The sequence below is a fragment of the Montipora capricornis genome, chromosome 9 (genome assembly GCF_036669925.1).
Source record: "Montipora capricornis isolate CH-2021 chromosome 9, ASM3666992v2, whole genome shotgun sequence".
Taxonomy (NCBI): domain Eukaryota; kingdom Metazoa; phylum Cnidaria; class Anthozoa; order Scleractinia; family Acroporidae; genus Montipora; species Montipora capricornis.
In genome coordinates this window covers 51077166-51092428 of record NC_090891.1, presented here as the reverse complement: position 1 = coordinate 51092428, position 15263 = coordinate 51077166, and the positions used below count along the sequence as shown (strand labels likewise).

At 44.2% G+C, this 15263-nt stretch overlaps 25 non-coding genes across 25 annotated transcripts; 6 read left to right on the top strand and 19 right to left on the bottom strand.

Annotated features, from left to right (window-relative positions):
* Positions 1 to 395: 395 nt before the first annotated feature.
* Trnai-gau (transfer RNA isoleucine (anticodon GAU)) lies at positions 396 to 468 on the bottom strand. The gene has a single exon. It is a non-coding gene; the product is annotated as a tRNA-Ile (tRNA).
* An 830-nt stretch (positions 469 to 1298) lies between these two features.
* On the bottom strand, positions 1299 to 1370 carry Trnad-guc (transfer RNA aspartic acid (anticodon GUC)). Its single transcript has one exon. It is a non-coding gene; the product is annotated as a tRNA-Asp (tRNA).
* A 440-nt stretch (positions 1371 to 1810) lies between these two features.
* On the top strand, positions 1811 to 1884 carry Trnat-agu (transfer RNA threonine (anticodon AGU)). The gene has a single exon. It is a non-coding gene; the product is annotated as a tRNA-Thr (tRNA).
* A 201-nt stretch (positions 1885 to 2085) lies between these two features.
* Trnaa-ugc (transfer RNA alanine (anticodon UGC)) lies at positions 2086 to 2158 on the bottom strand. The gene has a single exon. It is a non-coding gene; the product is annotated as a tRNA-Ala (tRNA).
* Positions 2159 to 2763: 605 nt separating this feature from the next.
* Positions 2764 to 2836, bottom strand: Trnai-gau (transfer RNA isoleucine (anticodon GAU)). The gene has a single exon. It is a non-coding gene; the product is annotated as a tRNA-Ile (tRNA).
* An 830-nt stretch (positions 2837 to 3666) lies between these two features.
* On the bottom strand, positions 3667 to 3738 carry Trnad-guc (transfer RNA aspartic acid (anticodon GUC)). The gene has a single exon. It is a non-coding gene; the product is annotated as a tRNA-Asp (tRNA).
* Positions 3739 to 4178: 440 nt separating this feature from the next.
* Trnat-agu (transfer RNA threonine (anticodon AGU)) lies at positions 4179 to 4252 on the top strand. Its single transcript has one exon. It is a non-coding gene; the product is annotated as a tRNA-Thr (tRNA).
* A 201-nt stretch (positions 4253 to 4453) lies between these two features.
* Trnaa-ugc (transfer RNA alanine (anticodon UGC)) lies at positions 4454 to 4526 on the bottom strand. Its single transcript has one exon. It is a non-coding gene; the product is annotated as a tRNA-Ala (tRNA).
* Positions 4527 to 5134: 608 nt separating this feature from the next.
* Trnai-gau (transfer RNA isoleucine (anticodon GAU)) lies at positions 5135 to 5207 on the bottom strand. The gene has a single exon. It is a non-coding gene; the product is annotated as a tRNA-Ile (tRNA).
* Positions 5208 to 6037: 830 nt separating this feature from the next.
* Positions 6038 to 6109, bottom strand: Trnad-guc (transfer RNA aspartic acid (anticodon GUC)). The gene has a single exon. It is a non-coding gene; the product is annotated as a tRNA-Asp (tRNA).
* A 440-nt stretch (positions 6110 to 6549) lies between these two features.
* Positions 6550 to 6623, top strand: Trnat-agu (transfer RNA threonine (anticodon AGU)). Its single transcript has one exon. It is a non-coding gene; the product is annotated as a tRNA-Thr (tRNA).
* A 201-nt stretch (positions 6624 to 6824) lies between these two features.
* Trnaa-ugc (transfer RNA alanine (anticodon UGC)) lies at positions 6825 to 6897 on the bottom strand. Its single transcript has one exon. It is a non-coding gene; the product is annotated as a tRNA-Ala (tRNA).
* Positions 6898 to 7505: 608 nt separating this feature from the next.
* On the bottom strand, positions 7506 to 7578 carry Trnai-gau (transfer RNA isoleucine (anticodon GAU)). Its single transcript has one exon. It is a non-coding gene; the product is annotated as a tRNA-Ile (tRNA).
* An 830-nt stretch (positions 7579 to 8408) lies between these two features.
* Trnad-guc (transfer RNA aspartic acid (anticodon GUC)) lies at positions 8409 to 8480 on the bottom strand. The gene has a single exon. It is a non-coding gene; the product is annotated as a tRNA-Asp (tRNA).
* A 440-nt stretch (positions 8481 to 8920) lies between these two features.
* Trnat-agu (transfer RNA threonine (anticodon AGU)) lies at positions 8921 to 8994 on the top strand. Its single transcript has one exon. It is a non-coding gene; the product is annotated as a tRNA-Thr (tRNA).
* Positions 8995 to 9194: 200 nt separating this feature from the next.
* Positions 9195 to 9267, bottom strand: Trnaa-ugc (transfer RNA alanine (anticodon UGC)). Its single transcript has one exon. It is a non-coding gene; the product is annotated as a tRNA-Ala (tRNA).
* Positions 9268 to 9875: 608 nt separating this feature from the next.
* On the bottom strand, positions 9876 to 9948 carry Trnai-gau (transfer RNA isoleucine (anticodon GAU)). Its single transcript has one exon. It is a non-coding gene; the product is annotated as a tRNA-Ile (tRNA).
* An 830-nt stretch (positions 9949 to 10778) lies between these two features.
* On the bottom strand, positions 10779 to 10850 carry Trnad-guc (transfer RNA aspartic acid (anticodon GUC)). The gene has a single exon. It is a non-coding gene; the product is annotated as a tRNA-Asp (tRNA).
* Positions 10851 to 11290: 440 nt separating this feature from the next.
* Trnat-agu (transfer RNA threonine (anticodon AGU)) lies at positions 11291 to 11364 on the top strand. Its single transcript has one exon. It is a non-coding gene; the product is annotated as a tRNA-Thr (tRNA).
* A 201-nt stretch (positions 11365 to 11565) lies between these two features.
* Trnaa-ugc (transfer RNA alanine (anticodon UGC)) lies at positions 11566 to 11638 on the bottom strand. The gene has a single exon. It is a non-coding gene; the product is annotated as a tRNA-Ala (tRNA).
* A 608-nt stretch (positions 11639 to 12246) lies between these two features.
* On the bottom strand, positions 12247 to 12319 carry Trnai-gau (transfer RNA isoleucine (anticodon GAU)). Its single transcript has one exon. It is a non-coding gene; the product is annotated as a tRNA-Ile (tRNA).
* Positions 12320 to 13149: 830 nt separating this feature from the next.
* Positions 13150 to 13221, bottom strand: Trnad-guc (transfer RNA aspartic acid (anticodon GUC)). The gene has a single exon. It is a non-coding gene; the product is annotated as a tRNA-Asp (tRNA).
* Positions 13222 to 13661: 440 nt separating this feature from the next.
* Trnat-agu (transfer RNA threonine (anticodon AGU)) lies at positions 13662 to 13735 on the top strand. The gene has a single exon. It is a non-coding gene; the product is annotated as a tRNA-Thr (tRNA).
* Positions 13736 to 13936: 201 nt separating this feature from the next.
* Trnaa-ugc (transfer RNA alanine (anticodon UGC)) lies at positions 13937 to 14009 on the bottom strand. Its single transcript has one exon. It is a non-coding gene; the product is annotated as a tRNA-Ala (tRNA).
* A 608-nt stretch (positions 14010 to 14617) lies between these two features.
* Trnai-gau (transfer RNA isoleucine (anticodon GAU)) lies at positions 14618 to 14690 on the bottom strand. The gene has a single exon. It is a non-coding gene; the product is annotated as a tRNA-Ile (tRNA).
* Between the last annotated feature and the right edge of the window lie 573 nt (positions 14691 to 15263).

Genomic DNA, 15263 nt, shown 5'->3' with positions numbered 1-15263 from the left:
TTGATCGGGGATTTAACAAATGCTATCAAAGCTGAGGAAAAAGCGCACCAGCCTCTCGTCACCATGGAGATAAAGGCTTCTTGTGGAATGCGGGTCTAGCATGTAAAATTTTTGGCCTCTACGGATTGCCATAACCAGAAACTGCAGCTGACCGCAACTCTGTTAAGCACTGAAGATTACTTTGGTGAACACAACAGCTTCGCCGAAATGCCAGCTAAACGTTTTGGATAAAGCAAAACAAGAAAGGGTCTATGCTGGACTTAATACGTAGACTTTTTCACTTCCTAGGCAAACATAACGCCACTAGACCGACAGGTCGAGAAGGAAATCTCCTTGGTAAAGTAGGCAGCTAATTAAAGACCACAGTAGCTCAGAGAAAAACACGGAGGAAGCCTTGGTCCATGTGAGGCTCGAACTCACGACCTTGGCGTTATCAGCACCACGCTCTGCCGACTGAGCTAACGGACCAGGTTACTCAGTACACCACCAAACGCCCCAAAAAACAGAACATTCTTTCTTGTGTGTATCTGGGCTTCGCCTGCACTCGAAAGAAACTCTCTCAACATTTGTTTGATTGATGCTATTTCTGGTGTGAGTGATGAGGAGTTTGCACTTGCAAGATGCTGGGAAAAAAACAGGAATCTTGGTCAAACACGTTATCGTAAGGTCTGTTGTTACCATAATTCGCAATTATTCAGAGAAGTGGTGGTAAATATCTACCAGTTTCACCGACACTAAGAAGAATGATTATTTTACTATGTACCACACAAGGTGATTTAAGGATAAAACTAACTCCTCGCTCACCGAAGTAGAACAGGAAGCCGGTTTTTTCTTTTTCGTTTGATCTGAGGTAAATAGACCAGTTTAAAAATACCATAATACTCTTTGTTTGCTGTGCAAAATTTTGCATAAGCATTGTTTTTATTTCCTCATGGTACCATCGTAAGTCCCAAGAGAAACATGCCATTCACCTCCGAGCTAGCCAATGAGAGTGTACGGAAAGCACCATTCACTTGTGTGGTATGCACTATTGTTCTCTCCTGTTTCCAGACTGTATGAATGTCTTGAATCTACACAAACTCTAACAAGGAGTCTTAATGAAGAGAATTAGCTAATGAATGGAAATTTCAGGAGAACATGAGGTTAAGGCGTTGATTTATACTGTGTCATCATATCAATGTCTCCTACGTTTTATGACCGGAGCCAGGACGAACGCATACATTTCGAAGAGTTGACTTGAGAGAAGGTGATACACGAAAAGCACAGGCTAGCCACACGAACACAAAAACGACACCCATCTCCCCGGCGGGGAATTGAACCCCGGTCTCCCGCGTGACAGGCGGGGATACTCTCCACTATACTACCGAGGACACCAGGATAGGGAAGTTCATCTTTAAAAGAGTTAGCGATGTCCTTAAACCAATTTCGAGCCTCCAATACTACATTTGTTATATTTGACGCTGTCGACGGGAATGAGTGAAACTAGCGGCTACTCAGAGACACACGGGCAGACAACCCTTGTTTCAACACGATAGTAATCAAAGCTATGTCGCTTGTGGGGGTTGTTGCACTAACTCAACTAAGCCTGAACTAACAGCTTAAGCTAGAAGCCACAAGCTGCTTATGTTCCAGGCCGGCGGTTTTCCAGAGGATTGTTCTGTTCGTGTCCTCATCCTTATCTCCTGTGCTGTCTTTTCAACTGTTCACACAGTGAAATGCTGGACTCGTGACCTTTTTGCATGACATACTTCCACGACGTAGTAGCAGCAGCCGTGTCACGACTGCATTTTCTAGCAGTCAATCTACGCTTGGCGCCGTAGCTCAGGTGGTTAGAGCACCTGTCTAGTAAACAGGAGGTCATGGGTTCAAATCCCATCGGTGCCTTGAGGTCAGTGTATCTTATATTGCCATGGATTGGTTGCACTGTCTTGCAGTTGAGTAACACCATCTCTTTGGAGTGGTGTCTCTCCTTGAGGGTTGTCGAGTTTTTGAAAAACCGGTCATTCCTTGGTCTTCAATTGACGACTGTTGTAACAGATTTTTGGTGTTTGAGGTTTCTCAGTTGACTTCAGGATGGTGCAAAAGTGGAGGATCCGGGTATTGATCCCGGTACCTCCCGCATGCAAAGCGGGCGCTCTACCACTTGAGCTAATCCCCCATACCAGTAAGTCGATTTCTATAGGGCTCACTAATATCCCTTTAATGAAGAGAGGGAACATTGGTCAACTCTAAGTTGCTTTCAATGTAAAAAAGGTTGAATTAAAGAGACAAACAATCTACAACCATCTGTACCGAAATTAGAGTCGGCCGCTTTCTGGAGATCTCTTGTGCTTGCCAATGGTATCACTGAAAGTCAAAGTTTCATCAATATTGATCGGGGATTTAACAAATGCTATCAAAGCTGAGGAAAAAGCGCACCAGCCTCTCGTCACCATGGAGATAAAGGCTTCTTGTGGAATGCGGGTCTAGCATGTAAATTTTTGGCCTCTACGGATTGCCATAACCAGAAACTGCAGCTGACCGCAACTCTGTTAAGCACTGAAGATTACTTTGGTGAACACAACAGCTTCGCCGAAATGCCAGCTAAACGTTTTGATAAAGCAAAACAAGAAAGGGTCTATGCTGGACTTAATACGTAGACTTTTTCACTTCCTAGGCAAACATAACGCCACTAGACCGACAGGTCGAGAAGGAAATCTCCTTGGTAAAGTAGGCAGCTAATTAAAGACCACAGTAGCTCAGAGAAAAACACGGAGGAAGCCTTGGTCCATGTGAGGCTCGAACTCACGACCTTGGCGTTATCAGCACCACGCTCTGCCGACTGAGCTAACGGACCAGGTTACTCAGTACACCACCAAACGCCCCAAAAAACAGAACATTCTTTCTTGTGTGGATCTGGGCTTCGCCTGCACTCGAAAGAAACTCTCTCAACATTTGTTTGATTGATGCTATTTCTGGTGTGAGTGATGAGGAGTTTGCACTTGCAAGATGCTGGGAAAAAAACAGGAATCTTGGTCAAACACGTTATCGTAAGGTCTGTTGTTACCATAATTCGCAATTATTCAGAGAAGTGGTGGTAAATATCTACCAGTTTCACCGACACTAAGAAGAATGATTATTTTACTATGTACCACACAAGGTGATTTAAGGATAAAACTAACTCCTCGCTCACCGAAGTAGAACAGGAAGCCGGTTTTTTCTTTTTCGTTTGATCTGAGGTAAATAGACCAGTTTAAAAATACCATAATACTCTTTGTTTGCTGTGCAAAATTTTGCATAAGCATTGTTTTTATTTCCTCATGGTACCATCGTAAGTCCCAAGAGAAACATGCCATTCACCTCCGAGCTAGCCAATGAGAGTGTACGGAAAGCACCATTCACTTGTGTGGTATGTACTATTGTTCTCTCCTGTTTCCAGACTGTATGAATGTCTTGAATCTACACAAACTCTAACAGGGAGTCTTAATGAAGAGAATTAGCTAATGAATGGAAATTTCAGGAGAACATGAGGTTAAGGCGTTGATTTATACTGTGTCATCATATCAATGTCTCCTACGTTTTATGACCGGAGCCAGGACGAACGCATACATTTCGAAGAGTTGACTTGAGAGAAGGTGATACACGAAAAGCACAGGCTAGCCACACGAACACAAAAACGACACCCATCTCCCCGGCGGGGAATTGAACCCCGGTCTCCCGCGTGACAGGCGGGGATACTCTCCACTATACTACCGAGGACACCAGGATAGGGAAGTTCATCTTTAAAAGAGTTAGCGATGTCCTTAAACCAATTTCGAGCCTCCAATACTACATTTGTTATATTTGACGCTGTCGACGGGAATGAGTGAAACTAGCGGCTACTCAGAGACACACGGGCAGACAACCCTTGTTTCAACACGATAGTAATCAAAGCTATGTCGCTTGTGGGGGTTGTTGCACTAACTCAACTAAGCCTGAACTAACAGCTTAAGCTAGAAGCCACAAGCTGCTTATGTTCCAGGCCAACGGTTTTCCAGAGGATTGTTCTGTTCGTGTCCTCATCCTTATCTCCTGTGCTGTCTTTTCAACTGTTCACACAGTGAAATGCTGGACTCGTGACCTTTTTGCATGACATACTTCCACGACGTAGTAGCAGCAGCCGTGTCACGACTGCATTTTCTAGCAGTCAATCTACGCTTGGCGCCGTAGCTCAGGTGGTTAGAGCACCTGTCTAGTAAACAGGAGGTCATGGGTTCAAATCCCATCGGTGCCTTGAGGTCAGTGTATCTTATATTGCCATGGATTGGTTGCACTGTCTTGCAGTTGAGTAACACCATCTCTTTGGAGTGGTGTCTCTCCTTGAGGGTTGTCGAGTTTTTGAAAAACCGGTCATTCCTTGGTCTTCAATTGACGACTGTTGTAACAGATTTTTGGTGTTTGAGGTTTCTCAGTTGACTTCAGGATGGTGCAAAAGTGGAGGATCCGGGTATTGATCCCGGTACCTCCCGCATGCAAAGCGGGCGCTCTACCACTTGAGCTAATCCCCCATACCAGTAAGTCGATTTCTATAGGGCTCACTAATATCCCTTTAATGAAGAGAGGGAACATTGGTCAACTCTAAGTTGCTTTCAATGTAAAAAAAGGTTGAATTAAAGAGACAAACAATCTACAACCATCTGTACCGAAATTAGAGTCGGCCGCTTTCTGGAGATCTCTTGTGCTTGCCAATGGTATCACTGAAAGTCAAAGTTTCATCAATATTGATCGGGGATTTAGCAAATGCTATCAAAGCTGAGGAAAAAGCGCACCAGCCTCTCGTCACCATGGAGATAAAGGCTTCTTGTGGAATGCGGGTCTAGCATGTAAAATTTTTGGCCTCTACGGATTGCCATAACCAGAAACTGCAGCTGACCGCAACTCTGTTAAGCACTGAAGATTACTTTGGTGAACACAACAGCTTCGCCGAAATGCCAGCTAAACGTTTTGGATAAAGCAAAACAAGAAAGGGTCTATGCTGGACTTAATACGTAGACTTTTTCACTTCCTAGGCAAACATAACGCCACTAGACCGACAGGTCGAGAAGGAAATCTCCTTGGTAAAGTAGGCAGCTAATTAAAGACCACAGTAGCTCAGAGAAAAACACGGAGGAAGCCTTGGTCCATGTGAGGCTCGAACTCACGACCTTGGCGTTATCAGCACCACGCTCTGCCGACTGAGCTAACGGACCAGGTTACTCAGTACACCACCAAACGCCCCAAAAAACAGAACATTCTTTCTTGTGTGGATCTGGGCTTCGCCTGCACTCGAAAGAAACTCTCTCAACATTTGTTTGATTGATGCTATTTCTGGTGTGAGTGATGAGGAGTTTGCACTTGCAAGATGCTGGGAAAAAAACAGGAATCTTGGTCAAACACGTTATCGTAAGGTCTGTTGTTACCATAATTCGCAATTATTCAGAGAAGTGGTGGTAAATATCTACCAGTTTCACCGACACTAAGAAGAATGATTATTTTACTATGTACCACACAAGGTGATTTAAGGATAAAACTAACTCCTCGCTCACCGAAGTAGAACAGGAAGCCGGTTTTTTCTTTTTCGTTTGATCTGAGGTAAATAGACCAGTTTAAAAATACCATAATACTCTTTGTTTGCTGTGCAAAATTTTGCATAAGCATTGTTTTTATTTCCTCATGGTACCATCGTAAGTCCCAAGAGAAACATGCCATTCACCTCCGAGCTAGCCAATGAGAGTGTACGGAAAGCACCATTCACTTGTGTGGTATGTACTATTGTTCTCTCCTGTTTCCAGACTGTATGAATGTCTTGAATCTACACAAACTCTAACAAGGAGTCTTAATGAAGAGAATTAGCTAATGAATGGAAATTTCAGGAGAACATGAGGTTAAGGCGTTGATTTATACTGTGTCATCATATCAATGTCTCCTACGTTTTATGACCGGAGCCAGGACGAACGCATACATTTCGAAGAGTTGACTTGAGAGAAGGTGATACACGAAAAGCACAGGCTAGCCACACGAACACAAAAACGACACCCATCTCCCCGGCGGGGAATTGAACCCCGGTCTCCCGCGTGACAGGCGGGGATACTCTCCACTATACTACCGAGGACACCAGGATAGGGAAGTTCATCTTTAAAAGAGTTAGCGATGTCCTTAAACCAATTTCGAGCCTCCAATACTACATTTGTTATATTTGACGCTGTCGACGGGAATGAGTGAAACTAGCGGCTACTCAGAGACACACGGGCAGACAACCCTTGTTTCAACACGATAGTAATCAAAGCTATGTCGCTTGTGGGGGTTGTTGCACTAACTCAACTAAGCCTGAACTAACAGCTTAAGCTAGAAGCCACAAGCTGCTTATGTTCCAGGCCGACGGTTTTCCAGAGGATTGTTCTGTTCGTGTCCTCATCCTTATCTCCTGTGCTGTCTTTTCAACTGTTCACACAGTGAAATGCTGGACTCGTGACCTTTTTGCATGACATACTTCCACGACGTAGTAGCAGCAGCCGTGTCACGACTGCATTTTCTAGCAGTCAATCTACGCTTGGCGCCGTAGCTCAGGTGGTTAGAGCACCTGTCTAGTAAACAGGAGGTCATGGGTTCAAATCCCATCGGTGCCTTGAGGTCAGTGTATCTTATATTGCCATGGATTGGTTGCACTGTCTTGCAGTTGAGTAACACCATCTCTTTGGAGTGGTGTCTCTCCTTGAGGGTTGTCGAGTTTTTGAAAAACCGGTCATTCCTTGGTCTTCAATTGAGGACTGTTGTAACAGATTTTTGGTGTTTGAGGTTTCTCAGTTGACTTCAGGATGGTGCAAAAGTGGAGGATCCGGGTATTGATCCCGGTACCTCCCGCATGCAAAGCGGGCGCTCTACCACTTGAGCTAATCCCCCATACCAGTAAGTCGATTTCTATAGGGCTCACTAATATCCCTTTAATGAAGAGAGGGAACATTGGTCAACTCTAAGTTAATTTCAATGTAAAAAAAGGTTGAATTAAAGAGACAAACAATCTACAACCATCTGTACCGAAATTAGAGTCGGCCGCTTTCTGGAGATCTCTTGTGCTTGCCAATGGTATCACTGAAAGTCAAAGTTTCATCAATATTGATCGGGGATTTAACAAATGCTATCAAAGCTGAGGAAAAAGCGCACCAGCCTCTCGTCACCATGGAGATAAAGGCTTCTTGTGGAATGCGGGTCTAGCATGTAAAATTTTTGGCCTCTACGGATTGCCATAACCAGAAACTGCAGCTGACCGCAACTCTGTTAAGCACTGAAGATTACTTTGGTGAACACAACAGCTTCGCCGAAATGCCAGCTAAACGTTTTGGATAAAGCAAAACAAGAAAGGGTCTATGCTGGACTTAATACGTAGACTTTTTCACTTCCTAGGCAAACATAACGCCACTAGACCGACAGGTCGAGAAGGAAATCTCCTTGGTAAAGTAGGCAGCTAATTAAAGACCACAGTAGCTCAGAGAAAAACACGGAGGAAGCCTTGGTCCATGTGAGGCTCGAACTCACGACCTTGGCGTTATCAGCACCACGCTCTGCCGACTGAGCTAACGGACCAGGTTACTCAGTACACCACCAAACGCCCCAAAAAACAGAACATTCTTTCTTGTGTGGATCTGGGCTTCGCCTGCACTCGAAAGAAACTCTCTCAACATTTGTTTGATTGATGCTATTTCTGGTGTGAGTGATGAGGAGTTTGCACTTGCAAGATGCTGGGAAAAAAACAGGAATCTTGGTCAAACACGTTATCGTAAGGTCTGTTGTTACCATAATTCGCAATTATTCAGAGAAGTGGTGGTAAATATCTACCAGTTTCACCGACACTAAGAAGAATGATTATTTTACTATGTACCACACAAGGTGATTTAAGGATAAAACTAACTCCTCGCTCACCGAAGTAGAACAGGAAGCCGGTTTTTTCTTTTTCGTTTGATCTGAGGTAAATAGACCAGTTTAAAAATACCATAATACTCTTTGTTTGCTGTGCAAAATTTTGCATAAGCATTGTTTTTATTTCCTCATGGTACCATCGTAAGTCCCAAGAGAAACATGCCATTCACCTCCGAGCTAGCCAATGAGAGTGTACGGAAAGCACCATTCACTTGTGTGGTATGCACTATTGTTCTCTCCTGTTTCCAGACTGTATGAATGTCTTGAATCTACACAAACTCTAACAAGGAGTCTTAATGAAGAGAATTAGCTAATGAATGGAAATTTCAGGAGAACATGAGGTTAAGGCGTTGATTTATACTGTGTCATCATATCAATGTCTCCTACGTTTTATGACCGGAGCGAGGACGAACGCATACATTTCGAAGAGTTGACTTGAGAGAAGGTGATACACGAAAAGCACAGGCTAGCCACACGAACACAAAAACGACACCCATCTCCCCGGCGGGGAATTGAACCCCGGTCTCCCGCGTGACAGGCGGGGATACTCTCCACTATACTACCGAGGACACCAGGATAGGGAAGTTCATCTTTAAAAGAGTTAGCGATGTCCTTAAACCAATTTCGAGCCTCCAATACTACATTTGTTATATTTGACGCTGTCGACGGGAATGAGTGAAACTAGCGGCTACTCAGAGACACACGGGCAGACAACCCTTGTTTCAACACGATAGTAATCAAAGCTATGTCGCTTGTGGGGGTTGTTGCACTAACTCAACTAAGCCTGAACTAACAGCTTAAGCTAGAAGCCACAAGCTGCTTATGTTCCAGGCCGACGGTTTTCCAGAGGATTGTTCTGTTCGTGTCCTCATCCTTATCTCCTGTGCTGTCTTTTCAACTGTTCACACAGTGAAATGCTGGACTCGTGACCTTTTTGCATGACATACTTCCACGACGTAGTAGCAGCAGCCGTGTCACGACTGCATTTTCTAGCAGTCAATCTACGCTTGGCGCCGTAGCTCAGGTGGTTAGAGCACCTGTCTAGTAAACAGGAGGTCATGGGTTCAAATCCCATCGGTGCCTTGAGGTCAGTGTATCTTATATTGCCATGGATTGGTTGCACTGTCTTGCAGTTGAGTAACACCATCTCTTTGGAGTGGTGTCTCTCCTTGAGGGTTGTCGAGTTTTGAAAAACCGGTCATTCCTTGGTCTTCAATTGACGACTGTTGTAACAGATTTTTGGTGTTTGAGGTTTCTCAGTTGACTTCAGGATGGTGCAAAAGTGGAGGATCCGGGTATTGATCCCGGTACCTCCCGCATGCAAAGCGGGCGCTCTACCACTTGAGCTAATCCCCCATACCAGTAAGTCGATTTCTATAGGGCTCACTAATATCCCTTTAATGAAGAGAGGGAACATTGGTCAACTCTAAGTTGCTTTCAATGTAAAAAAAGGTTGAATTAAAGAGACAAACAATCTACAACCATCTGTACCGAAATTAGAGTCGGCCGCTTTCTGGAGATCTCTTGTGCTTGCCAATGGTATCACTGAAAGTCAAAGTTTCATCAATATTGATCGCGGATTTAACAAATGCTATCAAAGCTGAGGAAAAAGCGCACCAGCCTCTCGTCACCATGGAGATAAAGGCTTCTTGTGGAATGCGGGTCTAGCATGTAAAATTTTTGGCCTCTACGGATTGCCATAACCAGAAACTGCAGCTGACCGCAACTCTGTTAAGCACTGAAGATTACTTTGGTGAACACAACAGCTTCGCCGAAATGCCAGCTAAACGTTTTGGATAAAGCAAAACAAGAAAGGGTCTATGCTGGACTTAATACGTAGACTTTTTCACTTCCTAGGCAAACATAACGCCACTAGACCGACAGGTCGAGAAGGAAATCTCCTTGGTAAAGTAGGCAGCTAATTAAAGACCACAGTAGCTCAGAGAAAAACACGGAGGAAGCCTTGGTCCATGTGAGGCTCGAACTCACGACCTTGGCGTTATCAGCACCACGCTCTGCCGACTGAGCTAACGGACCAGGTTACTCAGTACACCACCAAACGCCCCAAAAAACAGAACATTCTTTCTTGTGTGGATCTGGGCTTCGCCTGCACTCGAAAGAAACTCTCTCAACATTTGTTTGATTGATGCTATTTCTGGTGTGAGTGATGAGGAGTTTGCACTTGCAAGATGCTGGGAAAAAAACAGGAATCTTGGTCAAACACGTTATCGTAAGGTCTGTTGTTACCATAATTCGCAATTATTCAGAGAAGTGGTGGTAAATATCTACCAGTTTCACCGACACTAAGAAGAATGATTATTTTACTATGTACCACACAAGGTGATTTAAGGATAAAACTAACTCCTCGCTCACCGAAGTAGAACAGGAAGCCGGTTTTTTCTTTTTCGTTTGATCTGAGGTAAATAGACCAGTTTAAAAATACCATAATACTCTTTGTTTGCTGTGCAAAATTTTGCATAAGCATTGTTTTTATTTCCTCATGGTACCATCGTAAGTCCCAAGAGAAACATGCCATTCACCTCCGAGCTAGCCAATGAGAGTGTACGGAAAGCACCATTCACTTGTGTGGTATGCACTATTGTTCTCTCCTGTTTCCAGACTGTATGAATGTCTTGAATCTACACAAACTCTAACAAGGAGTCTTAATGAAGAGAATTAGCTAATGAATGGAAATTTCAGGAGAACATGAGGTTAAGGCGTTGATTTATACTGTGTCATCATATCAATGTCTCCTACGTTTTATGACCGGAGCGAGGACGAACGCATACATTTCGAAGAGTTGACTTGAGAGAAGGTGATACACGAAAAGCACAGGCTAGCCACACGAACACAAAAACGACACCCATCTCCCCGGCGGGGAATTGAACCCCGGTCTCCCGCGTGACAGGCGGGGATACTCTCCACTATACTACCGAGGACACCAGGATAGGGAAGTTCATCTTTAAAAGAGTTAGCGATGTCCTTAAACCAATTTCGAGCCTCCAATACTACATTTGTTATATTTGACGCTGTCGACGGGAATGAGTGAAACTAGCGGCTACTCAGAGACACACGGGCAGACAACCCTTGTTTCAACACGATAGTAATCAAAGCTATGTCGCTTGTGGGGGTTGTTGCACTAACTCAACTAAGCCTGAACTAACAGCTTAAGCTAAAAGCCACAAGCTGCTTATGTTCCAGGCCGACGGTTTTCCAGAGGATTGTTCTGTTCGTGTCCTCATCCTTATCTCCTGTGCTGTCTTTTCAACTGTTCACACAGTGAAATGCTGGACTCGTGACCTTTTTGCATGACATACTTCCACGACGTAGTAGCAGCAGCCGTGTCACGACTGCATTTTCTAGCAGTCAATCTACGCTTGGCGCCGTAGCTCAGGTGGTTAGAGCACCTGTCTAGTAAACAGGAGGTCATGGGTTCAAATCCCATCGGTGCCTTGAGGTCAGTGTATCTTATATTGCCATGGATTGGTTGCACTGTCTTGCAGTTGAGTAACACCATCTCTTTGGAGTGGTGTCTCTCCTTGAGGGTTGTCGAGTTTTTGAAAAACCGGTCATTCCTTGGTCTTCAATTGACGACTGTTGTAACAGATTTTTGGTGTTTGAGGTTTCTCAGTTGACTTCAGGATGGTGCAAAAGTGGAGGATCCGGGTATTGATCCCGGTACCTCCCGCATGCAAAGCGGGCGCTCTACCACTTGAGCTAATCCCCCATACCAGTAAGTCGATTTCTATAGGGCTCACTAATATCCCTTTAATGAAGAGAGGGAACATTGGTCAACTCTAAGTTGCTTTCAATGTAAAAAAAGGTTGAATTAAAGAGACAAACAATCTACAACCATCTGTACCGAAATTAGAGTCGGCCGCTTTCTGGAGATCTCTTGTGCTTGCCAATGGTATCACTGAAAGTCAAAGTTTCATCAATATTGATCGCGGATTTAACAAATGCTATCAAAGCTGAGGAAAAAGCGCACCAGCCTCTCGTCACCATGGAGATAAAGGCTTCTTGTGGAATGCGGGTCTAGCATGTAAAATTTTTGGCCTCTACGGATTGCCATAACCAGAAACTGCAGCTGACCGCAACTCTGTTAAGCACTGAAGATTACTTTGGTGAACACAACAGCTTCGCCGAAATGCCAGCTAAACGTTTTGGATAAAGCAAAACAAGAAAGGGTCTATGCTGGACTTAATACGTAGACTTTTTCACTTCCTAGGCAAACATAACGCCACTAGACCGACAGGTCGAGAAGGAAATCTCCTTGGTAAAGTAGGCAGCTAATTAAAGACCACAGTAGCTCAGAGAAAAACACGGAGGAAGCCTTGGTCCATGTGAGGCTCGAACTCACGACCTTGGCGTTATCAGCACCACGCTCTGCCGACTGAGCTAACGGACCAGGTTACTCAGTACACCACCAAACGCCCCAAAAAACAGAACATTCTTTCTTGTGTGGATCTGGGCTTCGCCTGCACTCGAAAGAAACTCTCTCAACATTTGTTTGATTGATGCTATTTCTGGTGTGAGTGATGAGGAGTTTGCACTTGCAAGATGCTGGGAAAAAAACAGGAATCTTGGTCAAACACGTTATCGTAAGGTCTGTTGTTACCATAATTCGCAATTATTCAGAGAAGTGGTGGTAAATATCTACCAGTTTCACCGACACTAAGAAGAATGATTATTTTACTATGTACCACACAAGGTGATTTAAGGATAAAACTAACTCCTCGCTCACCGAAGTAGAACAGGAAGCCGGTTTTTTCTTTTTCGTTTGATCTGAGGTAAATAGACCAGTTTAAAAATACCATAATACTCTTTGTTTGCTGTGCAAAATTTTGCATAAGCATTGTTTTTATTTCCTCATGGTACCATCGTAAGTCCCAAGAGAAACATGCCATTCACCTCCGAGCTAGCCAATGAGAGTGTACGGAAAGCACCATTCACTTGTGTGGTATGCACTATTGTTCTCTCCTGTTTCCAGACTGTATGAATGTCTTGAATCTACACAAACTCTAACAAGGAGTCTTAATGAAGAGAATTAGCTAATGAATGGAAATTTCAGGAGAACATGAGGTTAAGGCGTTGATTTATACTGTGTCATCATATCAATGTCTCCTACGTTTTATGACCGGAGCCAGGACGAACGCATACATTTCGAAGAGTTGACTTGAGAGAAGGTGATACACGAAAAGCACAGGCTAGCCACACGAACACAAAAACGACACCCATCTCCCCGGCGGGGAATTGAACCCCGGTCTCCCGCGTGACAGGCGGGGATACTCTCCACTATACTACCGAGGACACCAGGATAGGGAAGTTCATCTTTAAAAGAGTTAGCGATGTCCTTAAACCAATTTCGAGCCTCCAATACTACATTTGTTATATTTGACGCTGTCGACGGGAATGAGTGAAACTAGCGGCTACTCAGAGACACACGGGCAGACAACCCTTGTTTCAACACGATAGTAATCAAAGCTATGTCGCTTGTGGGGGTTGTTGCACTAACTCAACTAAGCCTGAACTAACAGCTTAAGCTAAAAGCCACAAGCTGCTTATGTTCCAGGCCGACGGTTTTCCAGAGGATTGTTCTGTTCGTGTCCTCATCCTTATCTCCTGTGCTGTCTTTTCAACTGTTCACACAGTGAAATGCTGGACTCGTGACCTTTTTGCATGACATACTTCCACGACGTAGTAGCAGCAGCCGTGTCACGACTGCATTTTCTAGCAGTCAATCTACGCTTGGCGCCGTAGCTCAGGTGGTTAGAGCACCTGTCTAGTAAACAGGAGGTCATGGGTTCAAATCCCATCGGTGCCTTGAGGTCAGTGTATCTTATATTGCCATGGATTGGTTGCACTGTCTTGCAGTTGAGTAACACCATCTCTTTGGAGTGGTGTCTCTCCTTGAGGGTTGTCGAGTTTTTGAAAAACCGGTCATTCCTTGGTCTTCAATTGACGACTGTTGTAACAGATTTTTGGTGTTTGAGGTTTCTCAGTTGACTTCAGGATGGTGCAAAAGTGGAGGATCCGGGTATTGATCCCGGTACCTCCCGCATGCAAAGCGGGCGCTCTACCACTTGAGCTAATCCCCCATACCAGTAAGTCGATTTCTATAGGGCTCACTAATATCCCTTTAATGAAGAGAGGGAACATTGGTCAACTCTAAGTTGCTTTCAATGTAAAAAAAGGTTGAATTAAAGAGACAAACAATCTACAACCATTTGTACCGAAATTAGAGTCGGCCGCTTTCTGGAGATCTCTTGTGCTTGCCAATGGTATCACTGAAAGTCAAAGTTTCATCAATATTGATCGCGGATTTAACAAATGCTATCAAAGCTGAGGAAAAAGCGCACCAGCCTCTCGTCACCATGGAGATAAAGGCTTCTTGTGGAATGCGGGTCTAGCATGTAAAATTTTTGGCCTCTACGGATTGCCATAACCAGAAACTGCAGCTGACCGCAACTCTGTTAAGCACTGAAGATTACTTTGGTGAACACAACAGCTTCGCCGAAATGCCAGCTAAACGTTTTGGATAAAGCAAAACAAGAAAGGGTCTATGCTGGACTTAATACGTAGACTTTTTCACTTCCTAGGCAAACATAACGCCACTAGACCGACAGGTCGAGAAGGAAATCTCCTTGGTAAAGTAGGCAGCTAATTAAAGACCACAGTAGCTCAGAGAAAAACACGGAGGAAGCCTTGGTCCATGTGAGGCTCGAACTCACGACCTTGGCGTTATCAGCACCACGCTCTGCCGACTGAGCTAACGGACCAGGTTACTCAGTACACCACCAAACGCCCCAAAAAACAGAACATTCTTTCTTGTGTGGATCTGGGCTTCGCCTGCACTCGAAAGAAACTCTCTCAACATTTGTTTGATTGATGCTATTTCTGGTGTGAGTGATGAGGAGTTTGCACTTGCAAGATGCTGGGAAAAAAACAGGAATCTTGGTCAAACACGTTATCGTAAGGTCTGTTGTTACCATAATTCGCAATTATTCAGAGAAGTGGTGGTAAATATCTACCAGTTTCACCGACACTAAGAAGAATGATTATTTTACTATGTACCACACAAGGTGATTTAAGGATAAAACTAACTCCTCGCTCACCGAAGTAGAACAGGAAGCCGGTTTTTTCTTTTTCGTTTGATCTGAGGTAAATAGACCAGTTTAAAAATACCATAATACTCTTTGTTTGCTGTGCAAAATTTTGCATAAGCATTGTTTTTATTTCCTCATGGTACCATCGTAAGTCCCAAGAGAAACATGCCATTCACCTCCGAGCTAGCCAATGAGAGTGTACGGAAAGCACCATTCACTTGTGTGGTATGCACTATTGTTCTCTCC